Consider the following 20,890-nt stretch of genomic DNA (forward strand, 5'->3'; position numbering starts at 1 on the left):
TGGAAATATCAAACCCACTTAGAATTCCTGAGAATTTTAGAGAACTCTGCAAATTACTGACCAGCTGGAATTGGAGAGTTATTATTATTTAAACACCTCCTGAAATATGTAACTTCAGGCAAGTGTGAGCAGCCTAAAATGCTCTCAGACCCTGCAATTTGAGCAGCAAGCGGCGCCGTTCGCTCCATTTCCCCCCAACAATGCGAGTTCAAGCCCTGCACAGCCCACCCTGGGCCCTGCCTGCCCTTGTCCCTGTGCCACTGCAGTGTCACACACACACACCACAGGGAAGGGGGCACGAGGATGAGGAGATGCTTTTTGGATCCGTGCACGAGCAGGTGTTGCAGTGGTTGCGTTGGTGTTTTAGGAGCAGGTGGATTTTTGTTGTCGTGCCCCCGCCCAAAAAAAAAAGGGGAAATCCTAAAAGTGGCCATCCCACATTCCCACATCCTGAACCCACAGCCTGCAGCTCCACAGAGCCCTGGGATGGCACTGCCACATGCACAGCTGTCAGGAGCACTGCTGAGGCCACACCAGCTCCTACAAACAGGGCACTGTGGTGCCTAAATCACTTCAGTTTGAGGGAAAGGCTGGGTCTGGTGCAGGGCTGAGCCCCCTGACCCAGCACAGGAAACAAGAAAGGAAGAGCAAACTCTTATTTCAATGAAGTAACAATGGAATTCCTGAGTGGTTTGGGTTGGAAGGGACCTTAAAGCTCATCCAGTGCCACCCCTGCCATGGCAGGGACACCTTCCACTGTCCCAGGCTGCTCCAACCCCAATGTCCAACCTGGAACTGAACATTCCAGGGATCCAGGGGCAGCCACAGCTGCTCTGGGCACCCTGTGCCAGGGCCTGCCCACCCTGCCAGGAAAGGATTTTTTTCCCAACTCCCACCTAAACTTGGAATTTTTGAAGCCATTCCCTGGGTGCTGTCCCTCCATTCCCTGGGTGCTGTCCCTCCATCCCTTGGCAATTGTCTCTCTCCATGGTTCCTGCAGCTCCTTCAGGCCCTGCAAGGCCACCCTGAGCTCAGCCCAAAGCTTCTCCTCTCCAGGCTGAACAATCCCAGCTGTGCCAGCCTTTCCTCCCAGCAGAGCTGCTCCATCCCTCTGCTCATCCTGCTGCCTCCTCTGGGCTCTCTACAGCAGCTCCAGGTTTGTCCATCCCACACAGGTGCCCTGAGGCTTCAGAGCCTCAGTCCCATCTCTGAAAGCTCTCTGGCCATTATCCCTTATTCCCTTTAACTGCAGCACCTCTGGGTTTACACCAGGATTACAGGAAGCCTTTGCCAGCAGCAGCAGCTCAAGGACTGAAGGCATCACTCTCTTGTCTTTTATCACCTTGCAGCTCAGTCACTGCTTGACCCCCTCCCAGTGCCACCAGTGCAAGACCAGTTTCAATCCTAACCCAGCTTAGTTCAAACTATCACCAGAGTTTGAGCAATTTTCAGCCAAAATATCTTGGAGTATGCAACCATTGTCTCCCGCCTGTTCCACAATGGGAATGCTCAGCTCCCAAAGCAGCTGCAGAGGTAACCACAGAGCCCTGAGTCATTTTACAATTTAGAAGACACTTTAAGAGCTACCAACACTAAGGAAGAGCTGCTGATGTGAGAAAGTCATTAACAGGTTATTAACAGGAATCAACACATTGGTGCATTTCAGAGCTGACCAGGAACACAGATCCAGCCCAGCTTCAGTCTCCTTCCAACTCTCCATCAGCCCAGCCTGGAGAACTGGAGAATTCCTGTGGAATTCCAGAATGGAAAAGCAGGTGAAGCCCGGTTTTCCAAGGAGGGGTTTGGAATCTCAGCAGATCCCAAAGCCGGTGAGCCCCGGTGACAGTAACAGTGTCACAGACACACAACATAAAAGAGTAACAATTTTTAGGTATTTTTTAAAATAGATACAACGAAATTGCACTCAGTGGCTGCAGGGGCAGCACCTTAAACTCTTCAGCTGTGTCTGCATTGCCAAGTTCTTAAAGCAAAAGGCCTTTCAGACAGCCTGCACAAAGGCTTCCTGGTTTAGATAATAAATTGATGATAAGAGGAGGCAAGAGCAAATCCTACTCATCACACAGTCTGTAAGATCATTACCAGAAGAATCCCCTCAGTAATAACATTTACTGGGCTTCAAGAACCCAGTTTGATCTCCTTACCAGTACAGAACAGAAGTGAATTGGAAATAAAGGAGGAGAGGAAGGAACACATGACAGGAAAGGTATTAAAAAGCAAATTATTGAAAGTGGTAGAGCAAAGAAAAGAATGAAAGCCAAAGTCTTTTTTATTTAAACGAAGAGAGCAATTCTTAGAAATCATCTCTGCTAAAATTTTACCTCATGCTTTTGTGTCCTGTTTTCCCTCCCTACCGAGGCTCCTGTGATCTCCTCAAACACAGGGGATGGGATCCCCCATCCAGAGCCACTCCCTGCCCATGAGCAATCCCAACGTGGAGTCACACAAGGCTCAGTCAGAGGATGCTGAGCACCTTCTGTTCCAGGTTATATCCACATCATCGTGGACATGGTGACACTGAGTAACTAAACTTTGTCACATCTCTGACTTCTCCTCACGTCCCAAGCCTGGTTTCCCTGGTGTCTTTGAGAATTAAAGTTTTATTCCCTGTATTCCTTAGGAGCATCCATCCCTTCCTGCAAAACTCAATACCCAACACACATCAATAGGTTCAGTGCAGATCAAAGTTGAGTTCAGAGCAATCAGACTTCTAAACCCCTAAAAGTTAAAGTGCAAAAACCATTATTAACATGAAAATTTAATGAAAAGAGAAGTCTGCTGGGGAGGGGTTTGCTTTTTACATTTTACTAATTAAAACCCTTCGTAGAGGGACTTATTTTCCTTATTCAGGATCACCCTATTATAAGATTCAATATGAAATCTTTTTGCAAAGCCAGGTTCAAGTTTTTCCTCTGTGAAAAGATTATTTTGTAATTTTTCAAGTCATACTCGTGGAATACAGAGAAACCCCTGCATTTCTCATGACTACACACACTGCTGGCAGAGCTGAACATAATTCAGGTCACTGACCTTCGGTGAACACAGGCAGGCCTGTTGCTAGCAACATAAAATATAAATACTTACTTAGAAACCAAATTTTTTTTATTTATTTACTAGGAAAATTATCCTGAGGTACCCACCATGAAATTGGGGTTATTAAAATACTGGAATATAATGGATTTAGACATCTGAACTATATAGAGGCAAGCAGTGATGAGGTTTGATGTAAGACAAACTGAGCAAAAGATTCCTCAAAGACACAGATTTGGTGTTTTATTTCAAACACTGCACAGTGAAATGTGAAGTACAATCAATCCAATTGGAATTTGATTAATAAATCTGACAGGGTGCTCAGTGACTGATAGCTTCCCAGAGGGACAAAGCTGAGGAATTCCAGAATCATTGTTTTGCCAGCACCCAGCACATGCAGTGGGAGTGCTCTGTTAGCAGGGAAATCCCATGTATTTAATGTCCAAATTAACACACACCTGAAATCCAAACACAGCCAAATTCACTGCTGCTCTTGTGACCAACACAGGGGATGATTCACAAGAATGAAAAGGAGGGGAAAAATGGCCATGCTGTACTGAGTTCTGCTTTGTACAACTCAGATTCACCTGCAAAATCACAGCAGAAAATTAAAAGTAAATTATGATTCCAGCACAAAAAGCCAATATATTCCTGTCCTTTCTGGGCACCAGCATGTTCCTATGGACACAGCAAATATATTGAGTACTGAAACACAGGTAAATTAAATTGTGACCAGCATCACATCTATCCTGTTCCCAAGGAAGTCACAGATCCCCTTCTCCAGCTTTAAGTTCTGTGGGATTCTGGAACACTTATTAACTGAGTGTTTTCACTGAAACAGCAACTTCTTTAAGATTACTGAATCAGGGAATCATGGAATGGTTTGAGATGGAAAGGACCTTAAAGACCATCCCTGGGCAGGGACACCTTCCACTGTCCCAGGCTGCTCCAAGCTCCAATGTCCAACCTGGCCTGGGACACTGCCAGGGATCCAGGGGCAGCCACAGCTGCTCTGGGCAAAGATTTTAAAATTCATAATTCAGTAAATATAAAGTACCTCTCCTCAGGTGACTTTGTGTATTTTACAGAACCATGAGCAGTCACCTGCTGAGCTCACCCTCACACATGGGGTGCAGCTTTCTCCTTTTAAAGCATGGAAGGAGAACGCTAAAAATTTGGAAATTGAGCATTTTTCTACATCACTGGGGGAAAGTCGACAACAAACAAAACTGAGTTTATAGCAGACTTCCCCAGCACACTCCTCATCCTCCTGAGGAGCTGCAATGTGCACTGGGAGTTTCCAGATCAGGACTTGTGAGATGCTCAACCAAAACATGCCCAATCATGATTTTCTGGTGTGCTGCAAATGATTTTCCGAGTTCCACAAAGCACTGGTTCCTCTGAAAAGAAGATGCTGTGAATGACTGGTTTCACTCTCATGCTAAATTTACACCACGTGCTGTAAGAAGCCATGGGTGAGGTGTGAAAGCAGCTTTGCTGAAATCACAGAGTTTCTCACCCAATTTCAGAGCTGGCACAGGCAGAAGTGCAGTTGCAGCAGAGCAGGGATTTCTCTCAGCAGCAGCAGCAGAACTGAAGCAGCCTCTGGCCTGCTGCAATGGGACAGGGACACTCAGCAAACTGCACTGGGGGCAATGGGAAGCAGCAGAAATCCAAAGCCACAATTATTAATCCCAGTTTGGTTCTCTAAGCTGAGCCACTGCACACGTGCAGGCCAGTGGTGGTGTCAAAATACCCTCAAATGCACCTAAAATACAACCAAAGTGTGATTTTATCAGCCACAGAGCAGGGGTGTCACACCACGATTCATTCAGGCAGACTTCAGAGTGCAGTTTGAGTCTCTGAAATATCTGATTTATAACACTCCATTTGTTTATAATACATGATTTTTTACAGTCTATTTATGAAATGCATCACTTCTAAACATGTACTGCTTCCCAGGTGTCTGAAGGAACTGAAATATTAAATTTATAAGTGACCCATCCAGCCAGAGAAGTCAGGATTTGTTTTTTTAAATATTCATTAATTCATGTGAACCAGAGAATAAAGCCTGTGGTTTTAGGAAGAATTAAACTGACACAGTGAGGGGAAAGAGGAGGGGAAGAGGGGAAGAAAAGCCCCACAATAAAGGTTGAAATACTTGAGATTTTTTAGATAATTTGCATCTGATGCTTTACTTACTCACTGACTAAAAATATTAATTTTAGAAGCACAAACTTCAAATATTTTCAGTCCACTGACCTTATAAGGAACCTCCAATTACAAGAGGGAGTGGCTCTTTTTTCCACCCACTTAATAGTGTCAGACAAAAGTCAAACCACTGGATTTGCATTCCCCTCCCTCCACCAAACAAAAGGAAAAATGTTACAGCTGGAATTGTCCATCCCCTGCAATATCAGGACCATGGGAATAAAATCATATTCCAAAGTGGAACCTACATGAGGGCTGTAAATGAGTTTATCCAGAGGAATATGAAATGTCTTGCAGAGCTGAGATTTTCCTGCAGGTTATTTTTTTTTCCTATAGATGTCCTCAACAAGGCCAATCATTCCATGTACAAAAACTGTTTCTGTTCTTTGTGGTTGGGAAAAGAACTTGAGAAATGCAAAGGCAAACATGGCCCTGCTACAGAATTGCATTCATCACTTCAGAACTTCAGACCCAGAAGTCTCAAGGGAGCACAACCTTCCCACTTGTCCCTGAATTTCTGAGCCATAAAGGAAGAAGAATTACAGGAACACCTAAAGCTGCCTCAAGTTTCCACAGAACGTGGCCAAACCACTCAATTTACAGATTTTTACTACGACCTTGATATTACTACAGCTGATTATTCTTCCAATTTAGTGGTCACTACTACTACTCCCACTTTTTGTTGTATTCTTTATTTACAAACTGAGCTCTCTTAGAGACCTGGCAAGAGAGGGGACTCAGGTGCAGCCACCTGAACTTCTTCATTCAGGAGTAGAGCTGGAAAAATCAAAATAAACCTTACTCAGACCACAACATACAGAAATACTTTACATATTTATGAAGAGTCTGTGCAGCTGCTATCCCATGTTTAAATGAAATAAAACTATTTCTCTAGCTCCATTTTGGCAGAAGACAATTCTGGTGTTGCTCTCAGAGATTTAAAGTTACTTATTTCAAGAATAATAATGTAGATGTTTGTTGCCGTGGTACAGCAGTATCTTTAATCTTGAGAGTTTCCAAAATACTTTAACACACGGAAATATGCACAGATTTAGTATCCCAAATTAAAAAAAAAAAACAAAAAACAAACAAGCAAACAAATAAAAACCACAATAAAATAACCAAACACACAAAACCAATCACACCAAGGTCTAACTGCTGGCTGCCTCTGTACAGAAATGGTGCTAATTCATAAGATTTTGGGTTAGTGGGTATTTTTTTTTCGCCATATACAGATCTGTGAACATTTTTAAGGACTTTTGGACCTTTTCAAACACACCAGGAACTGCTGTTTAAATGCTGCCCCTCTGGCAGCTCCCACTGACAATTGCAATGCCACAACCTTTGCCTTTCATTATTCAGATTTACACTGGACAGACAAAGCTGGGTCCTCTCCAATTGCTTTTCCAGCTCCTTTTAACGTGGAAAACACCACAGCAGCTCCAGCTTTCTCCAGACATGTCACGATAGAAGCACCAGGTTTAAAATCCTTGCTCAACACATGTTCAAACAGCAGCTCCTGGCAAGTTCATCAGCTTTGGTGGTCCAAGACAATCAGATGCATTCAACTCCATGGGAATAAACGGAATTATTTCATTAAAGTCATTCTTTTTAGGCTGAAGTCTCCCCAAAGCCAAAGGTGATGCTGACCTGGCTGTTGTGTTCCCAGAGCCCTTCCCGAGCCACACCTGGCACTGCCCGGCCGTGAGTCAGGGCTGCAGCTCAGCACTGACATCCTCGCTGCTGCTCCACTCTGCTGCTGACTCTGCACAGCTCCACAGCTGAGCCTGACTGACACTGCTGCAATTCTTGGGTTGGAAGGGACCTGAAAGCTCCCCCAGTGCCACCCCTGCCATGGCAGGGACACCTCCCACTGTCCCAGGCTGCTCCCAACCCCAATGTCCAACCTGGCCTTGGGCACTGCCAGGGATCCAGGGGCAGCCACAGCTGCTCTGGGAATTCCAGCCCAGCCCCTCCCAGGGAACAATTCCTGCCAAATATCCCATCAAATCAAAGCCATTCTCTGCGTGCTGTCCCTCCATCCTTGTCCCCAGTCCCTCTCCAGCTCTCCTGGAGCCCCTTCAGGCCCTGCCAGGGGCTCTGAGCTCTCCCTGGAGCTTCTCTTCTACAGCCCCAGTTCCCAGAGCAGAGGGGCTCTGGGACCATCTTTATCCCTCCTCTGGACTCACTCCAGCAGCTCCACACCCTGATGTTGGGGTCCCCAGAGCTGGAAGCAACATTCCAGGTGGGATCTCACGAGAGCAGAGGGGGAGATTCACTCTACATGAAAGACATGAATAAATAAAGCTCCAACATTTTCCTCACATTGTTCGCTCCAAGCCCTTCCATTTCTCAGAACACACATCCTTGTCAGCCCCAAACGTTTTGCACTAAATATGAATCATCCCTAGGATAATATTTGTTAACTTCCCATCATTCAGGATGGGTTTAGGTTCCATCTGTAGCACATTTGCCATGGCCTTATTCCCCGGTTAAGGAACCGCTGACCTAGAAAACTCTCACTGAAGAAGGAGATAAACTAACGAACTTAGGACATTTTCATATCATCTGGGGATGGAGTCAAAACACCTTTTTCAAACTCACAATTCCAAGGTCTTGTTGCATTATCTTTTCAGCCTCCATCCATCCCTGCTGTTAAGCATAATATTAAAGCAAATTTTGGTATATCCCAAGGTATGCTGAGATACAGGCAGGGGGAGGTAATAAGCTGCAAATTCCTTCGATTTAAGTTGTATTATAATCCATAAGAATAATTCATGCATCCTATCCAAGTGATAAAAGCATGTGGATGCAAGGGAGAAAAGCCAGTACAGACACTGGGTGCAGATCAAGCAGCAAAAGCTTTACTGGGTGCATTTATTGTCACACTGAATAGAGATTTCATCAAACATTCACCCCCAAAAATGCAGTTATTGGTAGCTCACTGGAGACTCCAGAATATTTGTTCTCCTAGATAAAGCCAGTGTCTTTAATATTAAAAAAAATAAGATCAGAATGTACTAATTATAATCTGGTATGTACCTAAATTCCTTAGAATCTCCTCCAGGAATTCCTCATCAAGCCTTCATTCATGTATGGATACCTCCAAAAAGAATTCATCATTTATAAAGCTTTCAAGGACCAAAAAGCCATGACACTCCTTCAAATGAACTGACTGCCAATCACCCCCAGAAGTTTATTATCTCCTGCTTATTAACATGGAAAACAATGATTTTCTGAGCTTCAGGAATCCAACAAGAGGTTGGACTCGATCCAGAGTGGACAGGTCCTGGCTGTGCAGCTCCAGCTCCGTGTGTGACTCTGGGACAGCATTGGCTTGAATCCCTTTGGGAGTGCAGGCACTCTGGAGGAGCATAGAATTCCCTCTGGATTATTCCCTGATGGCAGCTGTAACATAAAAGTCTAAGAGCCATCTCTCAGTGAGATAAAAGCCCAGGAAAAGTCTCTGTAAGAGCCCTCTCACATTCATGTGGTCTAACTCGACTTTTATGAGGAGAAATAGAAAAAGTTGAAACTTTGGGAGAAGTTTATGTGAACTTCACCAATTCCAGCTCCCAATGTGGAGCTGACACTGATCAGCTGATGTTCTCCAAGACACTTCTCTTGTTCAAGAAGTAGACACTGCACTAATCTTTGACAAACTTATCCATTTAAGTATTTAGGTCATGGGAAGACTATACAATTTTTATTAAATAACATTATCTCTGCCAGCATCAGAAGTTGATAAGGGCCTTACCAGAGAAGTTTGGTTTCCTATAGCATTTTTTTCCCTGATAAAAATTTCTAAAATAGTACTAATAAGGCAGACTGCAGGAAGGAAATGAGAATTGAAAAAAAAAAAAAAAAAAAAAAAAAAAGCTTTTAAATCCTGACCTTATAACCCTCCAAAGAGCAATCAGGATCACCAAGTCCAAGGTATCCAGGAAATAAAAAAGGAAAGAAAACCTTTAGTGTCCCACTGAAGTTCACACTCCCAAGAATAGTCTGGGATGGATGGATGGAAAGACTCCAGAACAAAGCCACTTTTCCAGCAGATCTTTACTTTTGTACTAAGGATACTGAGCTGGTGTATTCCATGGAATGATGTGCTGTGCTTTTTAGGAAAGAGGACATGGGAAAAGGGAAGTGTTGATGCAGTGCTGCTCCTGTTCCCATCCATGTTGTGACACAGCTCAACAAGAGGTTCCTGAGTGTGCCCTGACACCTTCCAGGGGCTGCCCAGGGAGGTCTGGAGTGCCCATCCCTGGAGGTGGCACTCAGTGCTCTGGGCTGGGGACAAGGTGGGACTCCATGACCTTGGAGGGCTTTCCCAACCATTTTCCAAACGATTCTGTGATTCTCTGATCCAGCAGCCAAGGACTGGAATTTGCCCTTTTTTGCTCAGACATTTTTGTCTGAAATATTTCATGGACAGTCAACCCAAAGCAACTCAGAGGAAAGAGAAATTTGGGGAAATTCAGGAAAAGTGCCATGGAATGCCAAAGAAGGGGATGGATGGGGGAAGACAAGCACCAAGCACCAGAGCAGCTACAGAATTCTGTGCTTAAGGAACCTCAGCTACTCCTGGAACTGAGCAGTGCCACATTGTTCAGCACAAGACAGGTCTTTAGCCATGAAAAAAAACCCACAGAAACCAAGCAGGATGGACAGAGTTCACTGGAAAACAACTCAAAGGGATTAAGAAAATTAAGAAAGAAAATCATCAGACAAGCTGCAAGTCACCAGATACAGCATTTATGAGTTGTAATTTTATTTACTAAGAGAGAACCACTGAACATCTCTGAAGACAACCACTGTAATTCACACTCTCACTTATGTTTATTATCATATAAGAATTGCAAAGATGTTGTCAACCCCATTTGGCATGGGGAAAGCAGGTCTTGCTGGGTACTTCCCGTGCTCCTGTCCACCCAAAAACTCAGAGAAACAAAGGGGATGGGCAGAAGAATTTCACTGCTTTTTCCTGCTGTAAAGAGTAAGTGTATTGCCCAATTTTCCAGTCACTTTGGATTATTAAAATATGGATGGACATTCAAATGGATGGATTCAGATATTAAAGCATGAGCACTTCTGTTTACTTTCTCAATTAACAGGTAAATAATGATCAACAAGATTTAAATAATTTGGGCTAAAATATTATGTTTCTGAACACATGGATGTGAAACTGGTCACCTATTTAAGAGGACAAGCAAACATGGAATTTCCTAAAGAGTTTGGGTTGTTTTTTAACATAACTGGCCCAGCTGGTGGTTGTGTAGAACAGAAACAATTTTTATGTCTCCTTTGTAGAGCAAGAACAAGAAAATGAAGCATCTTCACTCCACAATTCAGCATCTGGTAGCAGTAGGTTCTGTTCACAGCTTACACAGTGAAAATACCTTTTCTTAAAAGTTAACTTTGGAAACTTCAATTCACTTTTCAGTTTTGTCCAAAAAGGAAAAACACCTTTTGTGTGTGCACATCTCTCTTAAGGCAATACAGAACTCAAGTGAAAATTCAAAAGTGAATGAGACAGAGAAGAAACCTGTATGTTGTATTGGTTTGTGCTAATGTTTTGGGGGGTGCACAGAAAATTAAAAACTTCAGGTTTCTTAAGAGGTTTTAGTGATTTTTTCCTATTGGGGAAGAGAAATGAGAAAGAACAAGCAACTGAACAAATTACAGTAAGAGAGGTGCTGGCAATGACCTGGGAGGAAAAAGGGCACAAGCAGAAGTTAGAAAATTGTTAAAAAGGCAAGGAAAAACTCAAGGAGGAGCAGGAGGGAAAAGAGAGCAAGAAGAGAAGCATGAGGAGAGCTGGAGCCAGAAATCATTCCCAAGTGAGGGCTGTGCTGGGAGGGCACACGCAGGGCAGCACCCGAGTGGCAATGTCACAAGTTTGAGACACACAAAAGTCCGAGAGGCAGAGCGAGGACAGAGAGTGACACAGCACGATTTACTACACGAGGGCTGGCAAGAATTCCCGGGAATGGTGTTCTCCATGAACAGAGCCCTGCCCACCCTCACAGCCCATTCCCTGAGCCCTGCAGAGTAACCTGATTCCCCGATATAAAATATAAAATTATTCACTTCAGCCAACTCACCCTGCAAGCCTGATTCACTGCTGGGCTCACAAACAGCTGGGCCAGCACAAAGCAGGTGGGGACAGGCAGCCCCAAGGGAGGGAAGGGGAGCTGCTCAAGGGGTCACTGCCTTCAAAGAACTCCTGGTTGCTCTCTTTGCCTTGGAACAACTCTTCCAACAATTTCCCTTCAAGTTTTTCCCCGTGCAGGAACTTCCCATCAGTTTGCCAACACTTGGAACATCAGCAGGTTAATGAAACACAAAAGCCATTCTTTCTTTTCATCTTTATGCTTCTTTTGTATCAATTATTTCAAATTGGACATAGGTACAGGTTTGGGGAGAGCAAGGTCATTTTCACCAGGCCCAGGAAAACACGGACAGATCTGGGTGGGTGGAAGGAAAAAGGGGGAGAAAATCAATGTTGCTTGTGTTTTTCTCTGAATATCCTGTTCTTGCTGTGCTGCCCTTCAGCATCCTCTAAGCACTGGAATTATTTACCAGCCTATGGATTTATCTCATTCTAGAAGACTGATCTGGATGAAAAAGAAATAATGAAGTCTTCTCAAATTTCCCCCAAATTTAAGAGGGTGTAGCCACAGAAGACCAACAATTCCAATCTTTATTCCCCAGCACCAATTACTCTGTTCCCCTCCACTGCCAGCACTACCAGCAGTGCCTCAGGACTCTGTCACAAGTTTGGTCAGCTGAAACTAGAACACATTATTTTTAAAGAGTTTAATTTAAGACATTTTACCAATTTTCCCTCTAAAATCCAAGCAAACTCAAGCACAGAGAAAGGTGGGTCACACACCCAGTGGACACTGGCACAGGAAACTCTCTGTTCCCCACACTGGTCACCCCTTAAGGCTCAGAACTCAGCCCTGCTAGAAAGGCTGGAGCTTTTGGACTGCTAAGGTGGAGCTGTGGATGTCCCACCCCTGGAAGTGTCCAAGGCCAGGCTGGATGGGGCATGGAACAGCCTGGGAAGGTGTCCCTGCCCAGGGCAGGGGGTTGGAATGAGACAATCTTTAAGGTCCCTTCAAACCCAAACCATTCCATGATTCCATGTTCCAATCACACAAAGTGGGCAAATCCCATAAATGCCTCCTCCCCCTTCCATGTGAAAGAAGTTGTATAAATTTCAGATCCATTGAAATTCACGTTTATTCACTGCACAGATGCTTCTCGTGTGCACCAGGAGGAGAGCACACAAAAACAACAGCTATCCAAAAATGATACCATTTTCTGACATACCCCATCACTCTGCCCAAAACTGAGGTATGTGGATGAAATGGGAAAAGAGGCTGCAAATTAAAAATCAGCCTTTTTTAAAGACAAACTCTGTTTGGGAAAAACAAGTTCAAACCCTAATTCCCCAAATTTCCAAGCAAATCCTAAATTCCTTGAGCAGACCTCTATGTGGATGTGCTGAGTCACTCTCCAACCTTAAGAAGCTGCTTCTCCAAGTTACAGAGCACTCAGAATACAAACTCCAGGCAAATGAAACTGCAAATGCAAAGAGCATCCTGCTATTAAAGCATCAGACACAGAAACCCTTCAGCTCAGCTCCACCCTGCATCACCAGTGACTTTGACCAGGTGACCAAGGGAAATTGAGGTTGGATATCAAGAAAAAGGATTTTTATGGGACGAGTGATAAAGCACTGGAATTGTCTGCCTGGGGAGGTGGTGGAGTCACCATCCCTGGATGTGTTTAAAAAAAACCTGGATGTGGCCATGGCTTAGTTGAGGTGTTAGGGCAGGGGTTGGACTTGATGATCTTAAAGGTCTCTTCTAACCCGGCGATTCTGTGACTTTGTGCTGTCACCAGATGATTTTGGGCACTTACCAGGTGATTTTGGGTGCTCACCAGGTGACTTTGAGGTGTCACCTGGTGACTCTGAGCAATCACTGGGTGATTTTGGGCACTCACCAAGTGATTTTAGGTGCCCACCAGGTGACTCTGACCTGTCACTTCCCCTTCTGGCTTTCACCCCATTGCTGGAGAGCAGCTCAGGGAGTTACTGATCTCATGCTGAGTGCATGGAAAGCACACAAAGCTCTACGAGATGCCAAAGATCTCTGAATTGCCTCTCTTCATCCCAAAAACCACGAGCTCAGTGCCTTAGGCCAGGCTGTCAATAAGATACAGAAAGTTTGGGTGGATGGGCTTTTTCTGTATGTTAGATCCCAAAACTCTTCTATGGGATGCTGGAAACATCCATCAGAATTAGAATTTACTGGGTTAAGCCATTAAAATGTGGCATGAGAAAGTTGCAAACCTAAAACCGAGTGCAGGGTCTGGACAGTGATCAATTACTAACTCTCATTTAAAAAAATTAATTTATATATTTACTACCTGATAAAGGATAGTTCAGACCACCAAAAGCAAGAGATAATTCTCTCATTTTTGTTGGTGCTGGAGTGCTTGACTTAGTTTGGGAATTTTTATGGAAATAATGAATAAAGTCAAGTGTAACTCCACAGAGATAGGCAAGACTGAAATGTTGGGAGGCAGACCATGCTTACAACCTATGGAATATAATCCAGACCTGTTTTCTCAAGTACATCAAGGAAGTTTATGCATTTGGCATTGTCAGGTTGGGGGTTCAGAGGTTTCAGAACACACATAATGACTAAAACAAAACTTAGAAATTGCATTCTGGGCCCACTCTGTGATTGCTAAAAATGTATCTTGAGCTTCAGCCTCACCTCAAACCACAGCCCTCAGATTCTTTTGTTTTATGCAAACCAAAATCATGCAAAGATGAAAATTAAGATTTGTTTTTTAAAGTAGCAGTGGTCCAGGGGAAGAAAATAACAGCAAAGCAGTTAAAGAAACCTGTATCAGAAAATACCAAGGGAGTTTTTTTCAAATATGGAAGTCTGAGCATTAAATTCTTCATCCCATATTCAAAGTCTTGTATAGAAATAATCACATTCTCACATTTCAATAAAATTAGGTAGGAACTACAAGACTCAAAATTTTAACAAAAGAGTGAGGCCAACACAAAATACTGGGTTATACAATGTAGGCCTAGGATTGTACTTCTGAGGTAGAAGAAAACAGTGATAAATATTTAAAAAATAAGGAATGACATAAGGAAGGTCAGTTATGTCCCCCCTCTCTTTCAGCAGACTTTGGGAATACACACTAAAGGACAGCAAATATAAGCTGAGGAAATCTTTGTCACACACATACAAAAAATTATTGGCTGATTTCAATCAGAATGTTCTTGATTAAAAAAAAAATAATTAAGAACTGGAAGTTTTCACACTGGACAGAAAAGGGGGAATAAAAGAAAGGAAAAAACCCCAAGATAGAAAACCTCCTGTGCCTCAGAACATGAACCTACCATGAACTTCTCAGTACCAGGAGGAGATTTAATGACATCAACTACTCCAAAGTGGTGTTTGCTTTACGTTCAGATTTTTTTTAAAGCATTTAGAGTTAACTGAGATTGGGTTTTGTGCAGTGGAACCAAAGCCCAGCCCTGCCCTGCCAGTCCTCACACAATCAGGGTCCAGCCTGCCCAGAGGTCACTGCTCATCTCCCTTTGGTGTTCCCAAACCTGGCAGCACAGCAGCAGCCCTCAGAAAACGTCACTTGGTCACATCTGGACATTCCTTCCTCCACACACAGGGCTCGGTGGGGCTGTGGCACTCCCATCTTTTACATTTCACTTCATTGTAACAGCAGCTAAACTGAAACAGGCTTTTAAATCATCTGTTCCATTTAATTGGCATTTGCCTAAGTTTTGCAGGAGGGGGTGATTTCAAGATGCAACACTGGAATCTTGTGGACTGGAAGGAGAACCTGTTTTCTCATTTCTTGAAATAACTGGGTGCTGATTAAGAACATCCAGCAGAAAACTAGATTAAGTACTTGCTTTATGCAGGTGTAATACAACCATTATACAATAGTTACACAACTCTTTCTTTGCATAATAAGAAAAGGAAAAAAGTGGGGTTTTTAAACCAGGCTTCAGAAGAGAGAACTTGATAACACCACAACCTGGCCAACTGGTTTGCCTTGCTTTATTGGCTTCTGCAATAAATTAAATGGAAATATTCTAGCAAAAACTATTTTGGGTTTACTGTATGGCAGTAATCAAGTAAATGGGCACTGGGTAGAACCTTCAAACCCATTTTTGGAAATCTGTGTCCAATTCTAATGGTTCCTCACAGGAGAAAAGCATTTCTGGTGCCCATCACATGGAGCAAAGTGTTGTGGACTCCAGAATGAGACCCAAAGCAGTCAGAGGTGTCAACAAGCACCAAGGAAGGCAGTGCAGAGCCTGTGCTCCATCTGTCTCCACCTGTGCTCCTGGATTTCTCAACGTTTCAACACCGAGCTCATAAAGTTTTAAAATGTCCATGCTGTGAACATGAGTCTGGTTAATTTAACTCCACAGAGATACATAAATGAATGTTGTGATGGGTCAGAGAATGTTGTGCAAGGCTCACATGGACACTGCACTGCAATCGTGGAAAACACAGCTGAGAACATCCCCAGACCAACCTCACAAGGACAAAGGATCAACTTTCCTGAAGGGCCACAGCAGAGAAATGATTTCCATTCACACCTCCAGATTATGAGTTTCAGACCTTCTATCATTAAGCTTTTGCACAGCAAACTATCAGATTACAATAATTACCATAACTCACAACCTTTTCATGTACAGAAGAAAACCCAAACCACAAACACAGAGATTTCCCCAAGGCTGTCCTAGAATTCTGTAGAGCAGCACCAGAGGAATGGACAGGGATCTCCAAGTCAGGAAATCTGACACAGAAAGAAATAACACTTACTCCATGTTGTAAACACAAACCAAAATAGAAATCAAATCCCAAGAAAGGTCTCTGAATAATACAACACAAACTCAAGCAATTCATAATTGTCCTTGTAAAAACTTTACCTTAAAACCAAGTCTCTTATACTCTTTTCAATCAGACTTCAACTGACTCATTTGTGATGCTGTCTCTAGTAGATAGTTCACAAAAGACATCGATTCACTTTGAATTTAAGCTTTATAATTAAGTTTATAGTTAATAAATCTCAAAAATAATAAACCACCACAGAAAGTTTGAGGAGTGAAGCTTCCAAGTGAAGCTGTAGTAACTGGGTAGTTGCAGGGTGGTTACTACTACCCAGAGCTGCATCTACTACTGCCTCTGATTTTGGGGCAAAGAGCCAGGAAAGTTTGGAGCTTTTGATTAGAGCTTGACTTCAGCTAAAGTTTAACAACTCTGTCAGGGACAGAGACAGTGGGACCCACGGCACCCTCAGCAAGTGACAAGGAATGAGCAGTGAGGGGCAGACACAGAGGAGGGGCTGTGAGAACCTCACGGAGTCAAGGCCAAGAGCCAAGGTCCTGCAGCTGGCACGGGGAATCCCAAATACAAACCCAAAAAGGCTGGGTGGGGAATGGATGGAGAGCAGCCCTGGGGAGGAGGATTGGGGCTGTTGGTTGGTGAGAAGCTCAGTGTGTTCTTAGCCCAGAAACCCCCATGCCCTGGGCTGGGAAAGGGGGAATTCTGTCCCTGTGTCCCCTCAGGTGTGACCCCACCTGCAGAGCTGCCCCAAACCTGGATCCCAGCACGGGGAGAAGCTGGAGCTGCTGCAGAGAGCCCAGAGGAGGCAGCAGGATGAGCAGAGGGATGGAGCAGCTCTGCTGGGAGGAAAGGCTGGCACAGCTGGGATTGTTCAGCCTGGAGAGGAGAAGCTTTGGGCTGAGCTCAGGGTGGCCTTGCAGGGCCTGAAGGAGCTGCAGGAACCATGGAGAGAGACAATTGCCAAGGGATGGAGGGACAGCACCCAGGGAATGGAGGGACAGCACACAGGGAACGGCTCCCACTGCCAGAGGGCAGGGCTGGATGGGATATTGGGAATTAGGAATTGTTCCCTGGGATGGGCTGGGCTGGGCTGGAATTCCCAGATTTGCTGTGGCTGCCCCTGGATCCCTGGCAGTGCCCAAGGCCAGGTTGGACATTGGGGCTGGAGCAGCCTGGGACAGTGGGAGGTGTCCCTGCCATGGCAGGGGTGGCACTGGATGGGATTTAAGGCCCCTTCCAACCCAAACCATCCTGGGATTCCACGAAAAATTTGATTTTATTGGGAAGACAGAGACCCATAGGTACAATCACACACTCATCCAGCATTTGCTCCTTTTCCTGCACAGGGCCTGCCATAACAATCTCAGCTCTGAAGGCACACTGTGACATTGACAGAAAGTCACCCTGAATACAAGAGCACAGAATTCTAAGCTTAGGAACATCTGATGATGGTGAAAAATGCGCATTAAGCTGTTACTCCATAACACTGACCCAGTGTTTGTTGATTTATGAGCAACTTGTATAGAAAAGAAAACTACCAAGATCTCGTAACATTAAGAAATCAATGTATTTCAAACACTAACTCTGGCACAGCATTACATTAATGCCCAATTATTCACAAGTTGGAAAGAATAACAATAAAGAAGCCAGAATCAGACATGATCCTGGAAAGTTACTGAGCTTCCAGTATCAATGAGAGTTTGAAAGTGTATGGAAGCTGATTTATCTGTGACCACATACACCCTCTATGTGTTTAATGTGTTAAGTCCTGTTAAAACTGCATTTAAAAAGAGGAATATATGTGGTTATACAGCTGTAAGTAGGGAAAAAGATGTAGCTACAACCAGACAGGGCAGAGATCAGTGTGAGGGAACTCACAGTGACCAGGAAAACACAGAACTGAGGAAGTACCAACACATTCACTTCCCTGACAATATTTCTCTCCTCTCTTCATCTCTTCCTCGAGTTTTAACTCAAACTGATACCAGGGGCACAGAACTGCTCCCTCTACAAAGGAGGTGCTGGATGTTCCAACAGGACCCCAGTAAATGAATTATTAGCAATTTATGGAGTTCACAGAAGCACAAATCATGAGCTGAACACATACACGGAAAGAGGATTTGGAATAAAATGTGTTTGCAGTCAGGAAACCACAAAACCAGTGAACAACAGGTTCAGGTTCTTGGAACACTAGGATTTGAAAGTTTCACTGGCAATTTGAATTTAATCACTAAAATTATTTACTTATACTTTTGTGAACTAGTCGTCCTGTTAGTTTGATTTTTTCCAGTAACTCAACAAAATTCAGTCTAATTTTTTTTCCCATTATTTTTTGAAGGAATGACTCTGCCATCAGAAATCAATTTGTACATTTCCATCGCTCTCTTATTTCATCCAAACAGTTACTAAAAAGAAAGAGGAAACTTTTCAACACTAAGAGGTATTAATGTATTATTAACTATTCCTTTAACTGACTCACAACACAGTCTATTTTTATTTGCCTCTGGGGGAAAAGGAAAAAAGGGGGGGGGAAAAGAATATTAGGAGGCTTTGGAACTTTATGTAACATCAATTGAAAGCTTGGTCTCTCACAGCTGGAACAAAACTGGCACTTAATGGAGTTAATTTTACTTTCATTTACTCAGTTTCACTTTCAGGTACTTGGTGCTACCCCAATCCTGGAAACTTTGCATGGACAATGTTTACAAATAGATGGCAGCTCGTGGTGATTCAGTTACAGACCCTTTTCCCTGCTTTTCCAAAATTCAGGGCTGGGATTTCACTGATTTTGTTTTCATACAGGGGATTGAAGCAGCACCAGAGTTTTTCCACTGTATGGATGCAGGCAGAGCTGACTGGGAATTGTCTCCCACATTTCCCTGCCCTTTCAGTGGAGATTCTCCCTGAAAATCGTCAGGACAGGACACTTTGGAATAAATAAGCAGATGGTAAAGCCAATACCATTCACAGTGAGCCATACCAAGGGTAGGACAAACCAGAGCCCTGTTCTGAAGGAATGAAATCCACTGGTACCAGCAAAAGCAGTCCAGTTATTTTTCCAGTCATTCTAGGATAAATGAGAATCAAATGCAGAATTTTATCTTCCTTCCCCAAAAGAGGAAAAGATGGATAAAACAATGGCTAATCACTGCAATTCTATTGATATATTGTGTCACCTTGAAGAGCCAGCACTGGAGAACTCCACATATGGAACATGTCTTGGTGGAAAGTAACAATTCCTCATTTTCCAAAGTTTCTCCGGTGTTTTTATGCCATGCAAAGACTGCAGTTCCCATAAGCCTCCTCTTGAAGGGCCCATGGAGATGTGGAAGGAGAGAGAGAGCATTCCCCTTCTCCTGATTACCTCTTTCTCCCCTCAGAAGCTCCCAAGAAAAGCAGTTCACTTAGAGAGGTCTTTGGTATTATTTCAAACAGGACAAAAAAAAATTTTCACTGCATGAACATCAGAGTCTGAGTAGATAGAAAGTTATTACATATTTTTTGAGGAAATGTATTTCTTACCAACCTCTTAGTAAAGAAAAGATGAAACTGAAAACTCAACAAATAATGTACTGTACTCAGTTATAAGGACAAAAGCAGCAGTTCTCTGTAAATAATCCTATTCTACAACAACAGATCTATTTACAAAAGGATTTCAGAAGTTATACAACTCCCATAATATAAAGACATCAGAAAGTTTTGTACTCCAATGTGGAGAACAGCTCTCCAAATGGCATTCAAAATGACCACGGAAAGGCTAAACAGGTACCAGGCTGCAATTCTCACTCAAAAACACGAACTGTCACCACAACTTTCAACCTGCAGTCCTGCAGCCAGGCTTAAAAACACCTGAAATGAACAGGTTTTAAGAGGAATTCCCAAAAGGTAATCTAATTATAGCAACAAAACGTGCTTTTTTTGGTACCAGTAGGTTTTAGTCTTCAAATCAGCACCCATGTGAGCTCAGATGAAGCTGTGAAATGCGTGCATGGCAAAGAAAGGCTCCGTTTTTGCGTGTTTATTCTTTTCACATACCATCTGAGCAGGTGGTCCAGTTTCAAACATGACTTTAAGACGTGGCACATGTAAGCAAGTCTGTCCTAATTAAATGTCACTTGAAAAGCTTCACAAGGCACAGTTTTTTCCCGGGCACCAGTGGTGTTCTGCTACTTTGTTTAAACTATCAAGCAGTTTGCAGAAGGTGCTGATGGCCATCACGTGCTAATTCCCGCTCTGCACAACCCCCCAGACTTCCCAAATGGATCAATTCCCGGTGAGTCCCTCGTTGTTTCACACGAGCAAGGGAATCCTGCCCATAAATCGGCACTGAAAGGGACAACTCTTGGCTGCTATCGGGTAAAATTATCCTTGTCACTGTCCAGCGGGGGGGAGGGGATGCCAATGACAAGTCCTAAATCCACCCAAGTATTGATGCAGGAACTGTAACGCTCGCTGCCCCTGTAACCAACCCTACCTGAGAGCCTGGAAACAATATCAAACTCTTGACCTATTGCCCTCCTGGCTTAAGAAAAAAACCCTGCTGGCTCTTCAATTTTGAACAAGATCTACTTGCTTCACCCAAGGAATATTCCAAAGCCATGAATTAAACTCAATAAGCTTCATAAACTTGGATGGAATTTTTAATTCACAGCAGAAAATGTAAATTTAACACTTCACACACATATTCTACTTCAGACTGCAAATAAAAAGTC

At 43.5% G+C, this 20,890-nt stretch overlaps 1 protein-coding gene across 2 annotated transcripts in view; it reads right to left on the reverse strand.

The window, feature by feature from the left end:
* Nucleotides 1–20,890, reverse strand: part of DYRK1A (dual specificity tyrosine phosphorylation regulated kinase 1A) — a 72,206-nt gene that overhangs the window by 49,206 nt on the left and 2,110 nt on the right. The window lies entirely within an intron of this gene.

The sequence above is a fragment of the Sturnus vulgaris genome, chromosome 2 (assembly GCF_052056855.1).
Source record: "Sturnus vulgaris isolate bStuVul1 chromosome 2, bStuVul1.hap1, whole genome shotgun sequence".
NCBI classification, from domain to species: domain Eukaryota; kingdom Metazoa; phylum Chordata; class Aves; order Passeriformes; family Sturnidae; genus Sturnus; species Sturnus vulgaris.